The 17,430-nt window shown below is 39.9% G+C and overlaps 1 protein-coding gene across 1 annotated transcript in view; it reads left to right on the top strand.

The window, feature by feature from the left end:
- LOC133990927 (glypican-5-like) overlaps nucleotides 1-17,430 on the top strand; it is a 99,876-nt gene that overhangs the window by 50,344 nt on the left and 32,102 nt on the right.

Below are 17,430 nucleotides of genomic sequence, written 5' to 3'. Positions count from 1 at the left end.
AAGTATGCAATGAAGTACTTGCTGTTTCTCGGCACACACTCAGTGATGCTTATCTCAGTGTTGCAATATTAGAGCTCTCTCTGGCTGTTTATAGAGTCTGGTTCCTAATGGATTTTGTATTGTAATTTCAGTTTCTTGTGTATTTTATGGTAACATAACACAAAATCAAAAGTTAAGAAATACATCAGATTTCTGTACTGGCAGTCTCTTGTGACTTTGATTTCTGAAAGTGAAAATCTGAGTCGAGGCACATTTGCTCCCTGTTGAATGTGGAATGTGATATGATTTGTGCATTTTAGTACAGCTAAAACAAAGAAAAATAAAACCTGTTCTGGAGTAATGCTGCCCATGGTATGATAAAGACTTCACAGCTTTCACTCTTACTATATCAGTAACACACTCATTTACACACTCACTCAGTTCTGTGTGCATTTTAACACTGTTCAAAGGCAGAGAAAATCTACCTTCAAACCTCTGCTTTGATCCAAACACGCAGCTTGTTGCCGTGCGGTCACGGGATTATGGCCCTACAGCCCATCACACTATTTATGTGTGCCACAGCATACGCTGTATACACAAAACTTGCACACACTCACACAGCATGATCGCATCTGACCCAGAGAGCTGAACCTCACTGCTTGGTGATTATTTTTAGGGACACCTGTTATCCTTTTAGGGGGATACAGTATACTTTACAATTGTTGGATACAGCTTTGTCAAGTGTAAGTTTGTTTTTAATGAATTTGAGGTTTATAGGGTTACATTTTGTGTGAGACAACATATATCTGCAAGTCTGAATTTAATGCTCCTAGCAAGTGTAGTGGCAACATTCCCTATAGAGTCTTAGTGTGAATGTGTGTACAAGTCAAAGGTGTCAGTGTGGTATCTACCATCAGAGTGAGAATCTGAAAAGGACTTTTGGTATGAGTTTGTTGTCCAACCCAATGGATGAGGATGTGAGTTCAAAATGAAAATGAATGGCAGGCATGGGAGGAGAGAGGGAAAGCCAACAAAACCGACTCTGTACAAACAAAAAAGTACAGTACACTACTGTGGGGGGTGTTGTGTGTGTGCCTGTGATCTGTGCTCTATGTGTGTATGTGGTAACCTGAAACCACAAGGAAAACGTTCCTAGAATTCCGGGTGGGTTTGGTGTCATGGCTCGCTCACTGGAGCCCCCTGAGTGGTGCTGGGAATGCGGCCTCCAAACGGAAGAGCTTCAAAATGAAGGGAAAGTCCCCCCCCCCACCCTCCAGCACCCGCCCAGCACCCCCCTTCCCACCTTCATACATCCATATGCTTCACACTGCTGCCATACACATACACACACGCACACATTCCTTACCAACTACCCAATGTATGCATATATAAACAGTCTATAAGTGCAGGATAATATTTATACCCAAGAGATAACTTTTCTTTTCATACCAATTTTTTTTAAGTCTCTGATGCTTAAACCTTGACCTGAAGTCTGATGTTTCAAATGTATGCGTAAAAATTGGCATATCTAAGTCAAAAGTCAGTCATGATATGGTTTACTTGTTGTCAGCCGAGTCAAGCAATTACAAATGTGTTATGATGCACAGAATAACCAAAAGTGAACTTAATGCAACTCATATATGGCTTCCATATTAGGCTAGGTCTTGAGGGTGTGGATTTGGACCATTTGCAGATGACAATTGGCTCCATTTAATAGCACTATGGCTAGCTTTTTTCGTCCATTATCAAGGCACACCAGATTTGGGCAACGCGATTTTGTAAAACAAATTGAATATGTCATAATATAAATAATATTGTGACCAAAATGACCTCAGCACACAGTACAAAAATAAATGTGCATGGTCGTTAATGTCAGACAATAGTGGCTGGTTAGTCATCATGCACAGTGGTGCAGGTAACAGAGACATCATTAAGCCAGAGCAGCTGAACACCAGGTGGTGGAATACGATGCTTCCCTGAAGTGTGGGTGGAACTGAGATACTGCATGAATGCACATGAATGAATGAACAAGCATCCGATTTATACTAGTGGAACCAGATTGATTCAACAAGAGTCCATTAATGAATGGAATAAATATGCATGCATTTTGCAGCTGACAGAGAGAAACAAACACAGGGTCCGAAATTAACACCCACCAAGAGCCAAATGTGGTAGATTTTCTGTTAGGTGAATACATCTCGGAAAGCTATCCACCACAGTGACGGGTAAATATTTATACCAAAATAGTCATGTAATAAAATATCTGACATGATGGCTTGGAGGAAATTACTCATGTTTGTTTCTGTATGGTGTAGACACGCGCCATATGTGTCTTTTATATGTATCTAAACAGTGCTGCTAAACTGTAGGAGCACTTGAGACAGTCTGACACTGTGTCTGCAAAGAAAGTATTGTATGAGCACCACGTTTAGCAGAGCAGCAGCAGGTTGTGCTCTGTCTGTGTGTCTCCACAGGAGGCGCTCAGGTACAGTGTTGAGCGTTGGTCCCTTGCATTTAGGAAGCATGCAGACCTTCCACAAACATTATTTTGACAATTTATTCATACCAGTTATCTTTTTTACATGTCACATGCACCCAAACCTGTAGCAATAACAATAAAAATTAAAGCCGCAAGCGGCGATGGCGGGCCCTCGCTCACCCATGCCACCGCGGGGCCTGAGGCATGGCGGGGCTGTGGCGTGAAGCAGAAAGTGAGAAAAAACCTGGAAGGAGGCCAAAAATGCAATGTTTCGTTCATCCAGTAGGGGGCAGTCACAGGTAGTTACACATATGGTCTGGTGTGGTCTGGTGTGTTCAGGGCGGCCACTCATCAGTCATGTGAAGTTTGGAGTGAATTGGACAATGTTGATGCAAAAAATGGCACTTCCTGTTTCCACTAGGGGGCGACATGAGCGACACCCCTATCAGATGGAAGAGGTCTCCACCCTGGACCTGTGTATCAATTTTCATGATGATACGTGTTCAATAAAGACATCAAAAAGCCAAACGTATTTTCATGGCGAGGAATTGATGGTAGCCACGCCCCCACAGGGACGCCATTACTCGTAGCCTCACAGTGTTCATAATGTAGCTTCACCAACTGGTTCTGCATGTTTTATAAGTGGAATGAAGTTGATGGGGTCAACTATGTATTTTTCATGAATTTAAGTTCACTTCCTGTTACCACCGGGGGGCGCTATGAGTTACGTGGGAAGTTAATATATCGGGAGGTTCAGGGCGGAGCCATCATCATGTCCAGCAAGTTTGAAGCTGATTGGATGAAGTATGTGGGCGTGAGAGCCACTCGTATGTACATGGCGAGCACGCCAAAGTTAGTTGAGCCCTGGCAGACACGCCCTTTGACCTACAGATGCGCAGAGCACAACTTAAGCTCAACTAGGTCTGGAGATGTTGCGTACCTAATTTGAACTTGATCGGGCGAACTCTGTGGGAGGAGTTAATTTTAGGCGGGAAAAATCAAAACCAAAATGGCCGACTTCCTGTTGGGTTGAGGTCATGAGGTCAAGAGGCTTTTTTGCATTATGTGGGTATAATACATATGTGTACCGAATTTTGTGAGCATAGGACAAAGTTAGCAAAATTCCCTATGGGCATTTTTGGACTTTGTAGGGGGCGCTATTCCGCCATTCTGCGTCGACCATGTGCGACGCCTAATAATAAACATTAAAATTTCAATAGGGCTTTCGCCAGGCGACTTGCAGTCGCCGCTCGGGCCCTAAATATGAGTGTCGCTAATTTGACAGTAATAAGTATGTTGTACTGTACTTGCTACTAGTGCTGTAGCCACTTTACAGTTTGTTTGGAAAGACTAACCTGTAAACTCAAATTAAATGTTTACCAATCCAATTAAACGTTGTGGTTTTGTTCATCAAAGGCAACACTAAGGAGGGAGCAGTGGTCCATCTTTTGAAACTCATGCTCTTGTGAAACAATGAAACTCTTCAGATTTGAAACAGGAAATGAGGAAGAGAATACAAGACAAAGAAACAGTAGGTAGTAGTAGAAGTTGCTGAGATTCCAGAGGCAATGGAATGGCCACCAACACACTAAAACCTACTGCATATAGGTATACATTTAAGAATGTAATTTTCCTATAGCTTTATTTTTTATCACCAATTCAAAATAATCTGCTTTTGAACTTAAGCCAGGCAAAATCAGAAATTCACAACGGAAGCTTTGCAACTTCTTGGAACAGAATAGAGTGTATAGTAAATGCTGAAAAGACTTTCGTTGACTTTGGGCTCTTGGGAAATATTTACTCAGCTACGCCTCTTAAGCCTCTTAACCCAAACCTGACTGATTTATGATGATGTGTCCAATTTCTAACCTGTGGCTGATTGACAGATAAGCCTGATCATGACAAACATGATAGTTATGGCTGGGATTTCTGCCAAGAAAGCCATTTTGTCCATGTGTTTGTCAATGCTACCATCTGACTGACTTCATTTGGATAATAGCTCCCTAACTTTTGCCCATCTTCTTCGTCTGTATTGCAGTTACTCCTCTATACTCCCAGACCCTAACAGTAGTTTGCACAACATTGCAGTATGTATTCCTACATATGTCCTTCTGGTATAAGGTAGCTGTAGATAGACCTGCCTCCCTATCTCTTTTATGTTGTACAATGTGCTCTCTAATGTCCGTCTCAGTGAGTGTGTCAGACCTGCCTCTTTTTGTGTGTGAGTGTGTGGGGGTAATGCCTACACCCTGATTCCAGATGATAATTAATGCACTGGATGATTATCTGTGTGTGCCCTATGTGCACATACTGTATGTTCATTGCAAAAGATGGGTGTGAGTTGTGCTCGGACATACGCTTTAGAGCAGTGAAGATAGTCTGATCCTTGACCCCTTCACTCAACACCCCCATAAGCCCTCTCTACTCTGTGTGTGAATGTCTGAGTATGTTGATGCCTGTATCTGTTCCCTTTAGTGAAATGTATTTTATGTTTGAGTTAAAATTGGCCTGTTTGCAAAGAGTGCTGTTTGGTTACACATGCAGCATATAAAGTAAAGTCCAGATGTGACATTACACCCCTCTCTGTCTATGTTTGTCTGTGTTTATGAAACACTTTTTACACACTGAAGCACTCTGTGATTGCAAAACCAGCTATTACATACAGATCTAAAAAAAAAAAAAAAAGTAACTAAAATCATGAGGTAACGTATATTCAGCTTTTTCCAAAGTGAACTCTTTGACTGGCTTTTGGTTTACACTTGAGCTGTCAGCCCTTAAGCACTAGATCATGCCATTCTGGCCTGGATCAGACAGGCAGACATACAGGCAAACAGGTGGTCGCACCACACCAGAGGATCATAGTCCACTCCACCCGTCTGCACTCTGGGGCATAGTTTACTGTCCTGGCTCTGCCCCTGCCTGCCCTTGTCTGCCTTCCACACACCAACTGCCCCTCCAGTTCCCCCCAGACGTCTAACCTCAGCCATTCATACCCTCCTCGGAATGTTGGCATGTGGCTTGAAGAGGGGATAGATTCATAGCTCAAGGTCTGCTTCTTATCACATCTTTTTCTTTTTTGCGATTGTTTTGCTCTTCCGTCTGATTTTCTCTAACTTTACATCTTTTAACAATTTGTTCTTACAGTGATTCATACTTTACACACACTGTCCTTGAAATTAGTGAGTTGTCTGGTGGAATAATAATTGGTTAATGCTGCCACCTGCTGGGAAGTCAGTGTTATTGAGGTGGGTAAGTGCTTAATCACTTTAAACAAGTTTCAAAGTATTTGAGAAATCAGTGCAGTTTAGTGAAACATGTGAAATACAATTTTGTGTAGAGCAAACTGTATTTGTATACTTGTGTTAGGTCAAAACTTAGGTCAGTGACTTTTACTTCAATCCTGCACCCCTGCCTTGTCTGTTATATAGTTATATAAGTTATAGGTTCAGTAAATGATATAAATTGAAATATGACAAAGTGTGTATTAAAAAAAAGACATTTAGCACTTGATGATAGCACAGTATATCACTATCTATAATATATTTTACAGAAAAAAAGGTTTATCATGTACAGGCAGCCACTTTTAGGGTTAGATCTAAAAAGGGTTATCAGTTATTTAATTCAACACTACCAATGGGTATGCCGTGAGCCACAATTACTGCAAACAGTGTCAGAAGACTACATATCTTCTTCTAACTTAAGATATTTTGATATTAAGAATCATTGGTAGAATTTATTTACATTTTGAAGACATACCTGTGTAATTAAATCAAATCGCAAATTGAAACACAGACGTGGCTATTTCTGCATGTTTTTGAGGAGTGCAGAGAGAGGAAAGTGTGTGTGAGTGAGTGTGTGATGGCATATGCTCAGCAGAGAAATCATGGTCTTTGTCAGGAAATGATGCTTGTCTGCATGTTATTTGCGTGTGTGGGCAAGATGGACATGACGTTCTTATTCCTCCAATCTAATGGAGCTGCATAGTGTTTTCCCAGAAGTCTGTGTGGTCTGTTGACTCAGCCCACAGTAAGTCTGCTGGTACATAGAAGCAGACGACATAGAGAGGTGGGGAACAGTTACACCCAGTGACAGACTCAGTCTGGACAGTCAGGCCTGGGAATGGCCTCGAAGCAAACCACGGACTAATTAGAGTTGTAATCTATGTAACTGCCACCAGAGACTATTGAGGTTTTAAATGCTATCGCCATACTGTATCTACACATTTTTCTGTTTTGCACTATTTAAAGATGTAGTATGTACAATTTAGCAGACTAACAGACTTAGCAAAAATGGTATATAATATTCCTAAGTATGCTTTAAGAAGTGTATAGTCTGCTGAAAATAAGAATTGTTGTGTTTTTGTTTCCTTAGAATGAGCCCTTTATATCTACATAGGGAGCACCACCATGTTCCTATATAAGGCCAGAATAGAAAAACCAAACACTGGCTCTAGAGAGGGCCTTCTGTGTGATTTGTGATTTTCGTGGCCACCACAGGTTCTCCTACACGCTTTCAAGGGGAGGGGAGGGGAGGGAGACTATTCAGTTGCTTGCAATCTGCAACCTCACTGCTAGATGTCACTAAATTCTACACATTGATCCTTTAAGCTCTTCTTAGGCTCTTCATGTTGTAGCTCTCATGTTACAAAGTAGCCACACTGATTTGTAGTTGGTTAAGAGGAGGGGTGAAGGTGTGTGGGGCAAGGGCTCTCTCTCACTTTGTAATGGGAAAAGTCATTGAGTTCATTCTTGATATCACATAACAATTCTACAAGTGGGGGTATGACTAAACTGATTTGAGCTGAGATTGATTGCATTTAATTGAATAGAACTAAAACATTTTTAAAAAATATGCCTGCACTGGTTCAGGGTTGTGTACCCTCAACAGCGACCAGTCTCAATGTTCCAGGTTATGCACAAGATGTACAAGACCATTGAAAAGATTATGAGGGAGGTTTAGTGATACTCTTTGACTTTGTATAAGGCTAATATCAAACAGAAAAGCTTGTAATACAATTTTATTGCAAATGTATGTTTTTAAAAGCCCATTAGCTTAGATACACAGTCATTCCTAAAATGCAAGCTCAGAATGACCGGATGTCTCAAACAGTGAATGGTGCATGCTTTCAGCACATAATATTGGCCACACGGGTGCAGTGTGGATGCATATTTTGCTAGACTGTCAGACCAGCAGCTAAGTTTGAAATCTGAAAGTATTACCTTTGTACTGTATAGAAATGTAATACAAATTGCATATTGCTACAATTTGTATTTCTTCTGCGTGACACTAGACCTTCAACATCATATCTATGTGTTTAGGCAGCACTAAGTACTTACAATGCATGTTGGATCTGATGCCCTCACAGAGAGTTGGAATGTATGTACATTACACTGAGCTGCAAGGTTTGGTTTGCTAATTTCAGGATTTGCTTACACAGCCATAAGGATGAGAGACAAATGGACAGATGATATGAGAGAATGCAAGTAATAAAGTGAAACCAGTAGCAGTTTGTTGCCAAGAGCAGGTCACTTACACCAAATTAATTCAGCTCTTTGCAGTTGCTGTGATTGTTAGATAAATCAATACTTGTTCATTAGCCTGGAGTAGCATTGAAATGAAACATGCTTTCCGATATGTAGGGTAGTAATGGACTAATGATGAGCCAAACTAGATATTGTAGACATCACCTAGCCTGCAGGCAGAATTAGAAATGGACAGATAGAATAGCCATAATGATGATTATCAAACGCCTCCTGTGTACAAGGTAATCACATTGTGTCATTACCTGTAAGTGTATGTGCATGCTAAGTGAATACTGTGCCTAGTCATAGATCATTTCCCCATCTTTGTTTTCCCTCTCTTTACACTCACTGTGTGTTGGCCCTGCCTTTTGCACCTCAGGGTTGGTCCAGGTCACAGTAGCCTAGAGAGCATACCAAGACAGGGCTAGACTTGGAATCAACCCAAAAGACAGAGTACTTGTTGGGGTAGCCTACAGCTGACCTGGTCTTTGACCACAAACAAGTACTGGGGCAATACCTACATTTAAATATTTAGGCCAGATGTATCCAGGAAGTATAAATGTAACCTCATTTGGCACTGAGCAGATTGGAAATCCCAATTCTCAAGAGAGTTCCAGCTTGCTATTAGCAGTGGGCCGCATCTCCAATAGACCATGGTCTAGTGGCACAGAGAGGCCTGGGGTCTGCTTTCATCTTCATCCACCCAAAAATCTGATAATACATCCAGTCAACAGCTACCCTGCTGATTACACAAACAAACATGGAGACAAGTAAACAGTCAGATAGGCTGCTTTGCTTTTTGCCAACAACATGGAGCTCTGGTCACTTCACAAAAGAAAAATGTGCATAATACAAATGAAAGGAAATTTGAATTTAATTATTGTGTATGAAAGCTAGATTTCTGGATTTCCCAAAGGAGCACTCAGTGGAAGAGATTATACCATGCTAATGGTGTGCAGAAATATTGATTTGAAACGTAACCCAATAATAGCTGTGTGCATGTATTTGATACCATTAAAAAAGAATACAGAAAACAAACATATGGTATGAAGGGAGCCATTCATAAGTGCAGTAACACCTTTTATTGCACTGTAGAGGACAGGCTTTCAGTGCGTAATAACCGTGAGTAATTTGAGCCATTGGACCTTCAACCATATAGCTGTTACAGTGCAACCACTCAATAAACCATCCTGGTCTTGGTAAAATCACCCAGGGACCTCTTAAGAAGTGGCAGATAAGTTGAGACCAACATAGTGGTGTGTAATTCCAACCCAGCCACACAGTCATAAACAGCCATATTTCACTACCCCACAGTGCCAGAAAGACATATATACCACCGGCTGTGCACAGGTGTCATGCCTCAGGTGAAGTCCAACACAAAAACTGTAAAGATTCTTTAATGTAAAGCTCCTGGGCACAGTTTGATCTTGGCTGAAGGGACATAACCCTCTGGTTAGTGTAACCATAGTTAATAACCTGTGGATTGTTTATGTACGTGTGTAGGACCCCTATCCCCCACTCCCCATTAATACAACTCCTGCATATTTTTTCCCCCCAGACTTTTTTCAGATTCAACTATGAATTGTACCCCTTGAAAATCTCAGAATGGAAAAAAATGCTCTTTGAACTGATCACAGGTCAAAAAGGTTGGAAACTACTTCTTTAGTGAAAAATATTGAAAGATTAAGTTAAAGCCATGGAACTGATATTGACTGGGAATCTTTGACTTGAACAGTCCCATCTAAAGAGGGACACAGTTTGATGAACCAAAGATGAATTATTATCGAGGGAAAAACAAGTTTAAAGAGTACCACACTATCTCATGATTAGTCACGCAGACACTTCCCATGCAAAAGGAGCGGTTGGAAGGTATGAAATCATCAAAACAATCTCCAACTAACTTCAAAACAGAAGAGATTGCTGGGCTCAGCAGCTGACTGTGTCGTTGATCTTGTTTGGAGTTGCCAACATGACTGTGGCGCCTGTGTTGCTCTTTATATTTCTGACCCAGGCTGACTCTGCTTACATCTCTGACTCATCACTCAGTATAGCAGCTTGCTAGACTGAAAAGAACCATGACAGAGGGCTCACTGGGCTACTGGCCAGGTTTACAAAATCATATGGCACCCTTGACTCAGCTCTTAAACAAATTAACTGGGAGATTCACAAAATTTGGATAAATAATTTGAAGTCTCTTCCCTTGAAACTGCAAAAAGTTTCACTCTCAACAGTGGAAACCAAAAATCCAGAAACAGAACAGTTTCAGGTTTTTTGAACAACCTATTTTGAGTTTTTCTAGTAGTTGAACTTGGGATAACTTTTCTCAAAGTCATCCTCATTATCCAAAGTGTCAAAGTGTTTCTGAACATCCATTAGGTTGGTGTCTCACTGGGACAAGACTGGCCACAGAACTGTTTCATTTCCCAATCCCCAAGCTGCCAGCTGGAACAAGGAAGAGGTGAGGTCAAGAGATAGGAGGAGGCAGATAAAGAGAGGAAAAAACAGAACTGGTGGGAATAGAGTGAGAGTAAAATTAAGCCAAGACTGCATGCCCCAGGTACTGCCGAGACTTCCAAGAGACTGTAGCTACTGGTGGCATTTAGCATGTTCATGTGGTAACCAGCCGGATTACAAAAGACAGCAACAAGATGAGAGAGAGCGTGCTGGATTTAATACTTTATAGTTTGTGGTGGTGGGCAGTGATATCAAGAAGAAGAAAGATGACTTTATCTGAAGACTTGGCCTCTTGGTGGACTTGGAGAGATTGTTTAAGAACGCAAAATAATAGGTGGGGTTGGGGGGTGGAGGGTGGGGTGGATGAGAGAGAACTAGAGCATAGAAAGAAAAGCACACTGTTTGAGCTTGCCTGCCCTACAAATGACCTCTCCTGATTTGCTTGCTGTGTCTTCTTGCGCATTTTATGATCTGAGTATTTCCCTGCTAATAAAGTTGTCTTTGAAGCACAACAAGCTGTCAGGCATTTGGACATCTTTTGTACGAGCTACCACAGATTTTTCCTGTGCTTCATTTTGTTTATAGCTTGATGTATAAAATATTTATCTTCACTGTGTTTATTGTTGGAAACAAGTCAATCATTCGGAACAACAAGCTGTGGGTTGAAGGGTTTGTAGCAGCAAGAGTTTTGTGGTTATACAGCACTGTATATTGACATTGCATTACTGGGCATATGCTTGTGCAACATTTGCATGTGTTTGCACATGTTCATGTTTACCATCCAAGAGGCAGTATGTGCACATATTTCATGCTGATTAAATGTTTACAAAGTGGCATTTGACCAGTTGCCTGTTAATGTGTGTAGTGTTAGTAGAGAGAATGGCTGCTAAGCTCACAGCGTGTGAGAACAGTCTGGCCTTTCAGAACAAAACCTCCTGTTCAGAGTATTTCAACATGTCCAAGCCATGCTCGTAAAGTTAGCTGGCTACACACATCTACTCACCCCCTCCCTTGCTTTCACTGCAGGCCTCACTCGTGACTTCAGGTCCTCTTGTTTCAGTGGGCAGGAAGACAAAGCTGTAATGCTGTATTTTACGATATTATGGGCTTATATATGGGCTATATATATATATATATGTATATGTGACATATATGTGTTTTCATCTTATGTGAACATAGGTAACTTGATTAAACTGTCAAATTCAAAACAGTCTTAAGATAGGCATAACTAAAAATGTCATGTTCAGTTTCATTACTAGAATTAAACAATGTCAGTAGTATAATGTGATGTTAGTATTGGCTACAAACAAATATTAGTGCATCTCTTCATCTGATGATGTCTTTAATTCTGTATTCAGTACAGAGCATTCTTTGTAAAGCTCTTGTTTTGTTACTAAAGCATATGGTTAGTCTTTGTCTTTGTTTATGTGTAAACATGTTTGTTGTACTTGTATGAGTGAAAGAGAGAACAGAGAGAGAATAGAACATATTTTCACTGTGTATGCTTACTTTCCATTTATTTTTTGACAGAGGGCGGACTGAACACATGCTCTTAAAATATTCACAGTAGACCTCAAAAAGAGAGGGATCTATTTTAAAACTCTATGGCAGTTGCTGTCTCCTTGACGTCAGCACTGTTCACAATTTTACTAAGTGTTCCACATATGCAGTAATGTTATTTTTGGTAATATTAATGGTAATAATAATCTTAGGACTTCTTTGTGAATAACTCAACACATGTTTAACCATGTATACCCACAACAGCTGGGAGGGTGGAGAGAGGCTTTATTACTCACGATGAACCAACAATTTGCTATTTACCCTGACAGCAGTACGACCAGCAACCTCCTCCTTCTCAAAAATAGATCCACCCACAAACACATAAATACACACTCTCTCACACAAGAGTACAACCTCACATCTTCTTTCAATCATTAGTCATTAACACTTTCCTCCTCCACGGTTTGCTTTCATCCTGGCTTTTCTCCCCCCCAGAGAAATCATTCATCCAAATTAGTTAACATACAAAGATGTAATCATTAAAGCAAACTGAAATATGTTCAATGTCTTATATTTTGGCAAGGCAAAATGAGCTGTAGTAATATTAATCCAACAAATATACTGATATGTAAATATGTAGTGGCTTTTTAATTGTAATGACACCTTACACATACTGTACACACACACACACACACACACACACACACACACACACACACACACACACACACACACACACACACACACATTCACACACACACACACACACACACACACACACACACACACACACACACACACACACACACACACACACAGTGTTCTGGTATTCATGCAGCTTTCATTGTTGTCAGAGATTTAGAAAGTGGTTGCTAGTCTTCCTTGAGTCCACATAAATTAGTACTGATATAAATTCAACAGATACAACAGTCTTTATACAACACAATACAAGGTCAGTATTTCTACAACTTGGAGGACAAAATTGATACATTGCATCAAGGCATTGATCCAATAAACTCAGTTTTTACAGAATCTTCTGCTTTACAACTAATACAAAATAATAATCGATTGTTATTACAGGGGCAAGGATCCAGATAAACTGTGTACGAAATTAAAATTCCTGACAGGAAATGTCAAGCCCTGAGCACACCATGTTACCTTCATATGCTGTTTAATTCTGATGTGAATTTTGAAGTACATCAGGAATATCAACAAAACCCCCTTTTTATCATCTCCAAGATGATGTACAAGTAGTTCTCTCATTGGCAGATAGCAGCAGATAATCCCATTAACCGTTTGGATCCTGGCAGAGCTCTGTACAGTTTGCAGCATGAATGCAATTAAGCAAATAATTCAATTAGAATCCAACAAGTATACCTGCCACATGTTTATTTTATAGTCTCTTTCAGTCTCCTTGTAATACTCTAGTAATTATGGTGCTGTATGTTCTACTTTGGGAGGTTTAGAAAATAATCTCTGCTCAGAAGAAGTACAAGACAGAATCTAGTTGTAGTTTTATGGTGAGACAGGCATGTATGGAGAAATGCAGATATGACCGTTACCTGTACTTAAAAAACAAACACACATACACACAAAAATTCTAGCTAATTGATTCCCTCTGAACTGTTATGGGCTTATAAGCCTTCCAACTAGACCTCGGTGATCAGTCAAGAACTGAGCTCTGATGAAAGGCAACCAGAATCTACTTTACCTGGGGCCAATCTACTAGACGCCCCCTCACTCTGGCATTAGGTAGCTTTCTCTATACCCCTCATCAAATGTTGACACATCCTTGAAATGTTATTATTCATGCTATAGCACTGCTTTTTTGACTATGCAAACAGAAATGGTCAAGCACATGAGCACATTAAAACATTTTTTTTCTCTCTGTTATCTCCCTGTGCACTTCAATAGATTAATATTGAATTTGTGTGTTCTGACTTAAAATCCATGTACATTCCTGCAGGCCTTCGACAGATCAAGACAGTTCAGCTTGTGGTCAACATCAGGGAGTGGAGGTCACTGCTAGTCTGTGCTCTGGGCAGAGGGAATGACTAGAACAGACAATGCTGCCTTTAGGAAAGTGCATCAATTGGGTATTCACAGTGGAATGAGTCAGTTCCATAGAGAAGGAGTCGTAGAGCTATGAGTCAGAGGCTATACATGTGTAGGTAGTCATTTTTAATGTTTGTTGAGGTTTAATGTATGAGACCACCAGAGGAGAGGAGGTCCTGTTGATTGTAGAAAGCTGGTATTGATTTATTAGCCACACAAGAGAGAGAAAGATTATTTGGGTGATTCAGTCTTTTTTCTTGTAGAGTCTTCTGCTCTAATTTGATAGAACATACTGTAGGACTATAGTGAGACCTATTTGAAACAGTGTTTTATTGTGATTGGCAGTAGTCTTATCATAACATCTGATGTCTGCTCCAGATCTGTCCCGAAGTTTGCAGCATTAATTGTCTGTCTATCAGGTATGCAACCCTGGGATGTCCTGCTGTCTCAGTTGTCACATCCCCTATGTAATATCAAACATACCGTGCAATGAAATGTTCCAGGCCTAATACACTGTAAGACTCACACTGACACTTCCCTTTCATTAGCATCCCATCTGATGAGCTCATTTCCACGCCAACACTGTTATCCCAAGCCAAGTCTGGAGACAGACACGCACACACTCCGGAGCACACAAGCCCTCCACTTCAAACCACTGCTTAGGGAGCTGTTTGGTTCTTCAATTAATCTTTTATGTCAAAGGAGGGGAGTTGAAAGTCCAAAAGCTATCGATTGTTTCCATCTTGAAAAGAGAAGATTCGGAGCTGTAGGCAATTAAGAGCTTCAACTGCTGTCAAAGCAGTCAGTGGTTTGTGTCTTTGGCTGGGGTGGGGCTTGGGGGAATTGACTTTGCAAATACATTAAAGTGAAACAAGCGATTGAAGAAGGGAAGAAGAAATAAACAAGAACCGGATGCAAAGTAATGTGTAGCGGCAGAAGGTTAAGTGAGAAAGTTTTGCATTTTTATGGGCTTTCTGTAAATCGCTGTTTCAGCAAGACAAAGGAGCACAGACCTTATCAAGGCACTACTTAGATCACAGACCAGAGATTCTCAAGTTCAGCACTTTTATGATTGCCTCCACTCATATTCACATGAATGCATACAAGTATGTGTGCGTGCACAAGCACGCACATACCCATAAACATATCCATATAAACATATTCACACCATCCATAATCACTTCATCAGCCTTGTGCTGCCTTGTGGTAGCATCAGTTGATTTGATGCCAGTACGTCATTCCTATCCAATGCTGTTAAATTCCCCACGCATGGAAGATTAACATCAACATATAATTCTCAAATTAATTTGGATAACAGTATAATAGCTGTGGGAGTTTTAAAAACAAAAACAAACAAAAAACTGGCTCGAGCAAACCTCTATGAGCCAGTCTGCATATCTTGCCCTACCTTTTGATCATGCCATATATGATCAAAAGGTTAAGATCATACAAGCATGCAATCCAGGTGTCCTTTGGAGATTGTCAATGCTTAACTTTGTGGCCAGGGTGAGGAACTTTGATATCTGGGAGAGGCAGCATCTGGAAGAAGAGTAGGAGGCGGATGAATATGTACATGTATAAGTTTAAGCAAAAATGAGTTACTGTATGAGAGGGTGAATGGGTTTTTACATTTACAGCCGTTATCTCCAATATTGATAGGTCAATGACGTGACGCTATCTTTTTCTGTTTCCATGGGATTTAGTCAAATTAACAGAGGTTCAAATTTGAAAATAAAAAATAAACATGAATGATTTTCACATTCTTTTCATGTGGACCGAGTATAACATTTTTGCTTTTGATCATTTTTCAGACAATATATCAGAGGATTATGGCAAAAATGTCCCAGTGGTGTAACCATCAAAACTTGAACAAAAAAATTACACTTGCTTAAAAATGCTCAAATTCTCAATAAAACACAACATCAACTAGATTAGCACGATCTTACATTATCGCTTTTTCATATTAAATAAAGGTTAATAGAAAACATTTGTTCTAAATATTAAATATAATTTGGGGAATCATGTCAAGTCAAGAGAACCACATGAAGTGTCTCAAAGTGTAACCACCATTTCAAAGGCCATTTTGTTAAAATTGCGAAAGCCATATAACAGGAAGTGGTTTTACAGAGAAGGACCCCTGATGATCAAAACTGCTGCCTGACAAGGTTAGAAGCTCTTAACAATTACTCATAAACTGACATTTTTTGGACTTAGTTAGGTTTGCTCAGTTTATATGTCCCATGGTGTAACCCTAGAAAAATATTGTAGATTCCAGTTTGACTGTTGAAGGAACATGGTCAGGCAGTGTATCAGATTTTTATGAAAAACAGTGGTTACACCCATTGGTATATTTATATATATATATATATATATATATATGTGTGTGTGTGTGTGTGTGTGTGTGTGTGTGTGTGTGTGTGTGTGTGTGTGTGTGTGTGTGTGTGTTGTTACTCCTGTACTGATTTCATAGCAGGACTTGGTTTTAAAACACAATCCTTCAGTGCAGCCTTGCTTTGCAAAACACATAGACACAGCTGCCTTTAAAATATAATCAAAGGCATGCTCAAAACCATGTCTAGTAATGTAATCAATTTCCTTGGTTCAAACATTTTTTACAATTTAAAACTATAAAATGTTAAATCAATTAATTATAGAGCCTGAACTGTGGTTTGTCGAGTCACGATACCTCAACTAACAACTTTTGTGTCTGCTATTACACAATTAAAATACTTCCTCTGTAAATCAGGCTTGCTGTTCAAAATGTTAGCCTTCCTGACACCAGCTCAACAACAGCTCTGACAAATCAACAGCTATAATCCAGGACCACAGAGCATGCCAGGGATTAAAGGGTCCAGTTCACCATTTCTCTCAATTTAATTTTTTACAAGGCAATGTTCAATCATATTTGAATGAATGAATCAAAGTGCTAAGATTTCTGACCAGATTTGATTCATTTGATGTAATGTTGATAGAAAAACACTGGAGCACACTGGAGTTTTTAATGTGCAACATGCTCTGTGTTTCCTCTTTGAAAAATGAAGCCCTAATGGTTTCTAGTTTATGCTTAGTTTCTGATACAGTAGGCACTTTTAAATACATACTTTAATGGACTGCATAATGAATGTTTCTGTTTTTGTTTTCAATTTTTTATTTGACTGAAAAGCAAGATAACATCTCAGTGTGTTTGTCAAGCATAATACATTAAAGTCCAAGATGTACTTCCATTGTATAATTACACATGGGTACATACAACAATAAAATATTCAATCTCACAATAACAAATACAAACAATTTTACGCGCAAAATAAAGTAGAATTGGGGTTTTGTCAAGCAACAACTTCTTGTCTTTCTTTCTACAACTAACAGGGTATCTTCCTCTATTTGATTCCAATATGACACTGATAGCTCTCAGTTTTTCTTTAAATACCTGACTCCCACTTT

This window comes from Scomber scombrus, chromosome 11 (assembly GCF_963691925.1).
Source record: "Scomber scombrus chromosome 11, fScoSco1.1, whole genome shotgun sequence".
In the NCBI taxonomy this organism is placed as follows: Eukaryota; Metazoa; Chordata; class Actinopteri; order Scombriformes; family Scombridae; genus Scomber; species Scomber scombrus.
The sequence above is the reverse complement of the archived record's forward strand: the minus strand, read 5'-3'. Positions and strand labels throughout refer to the sequence as shown.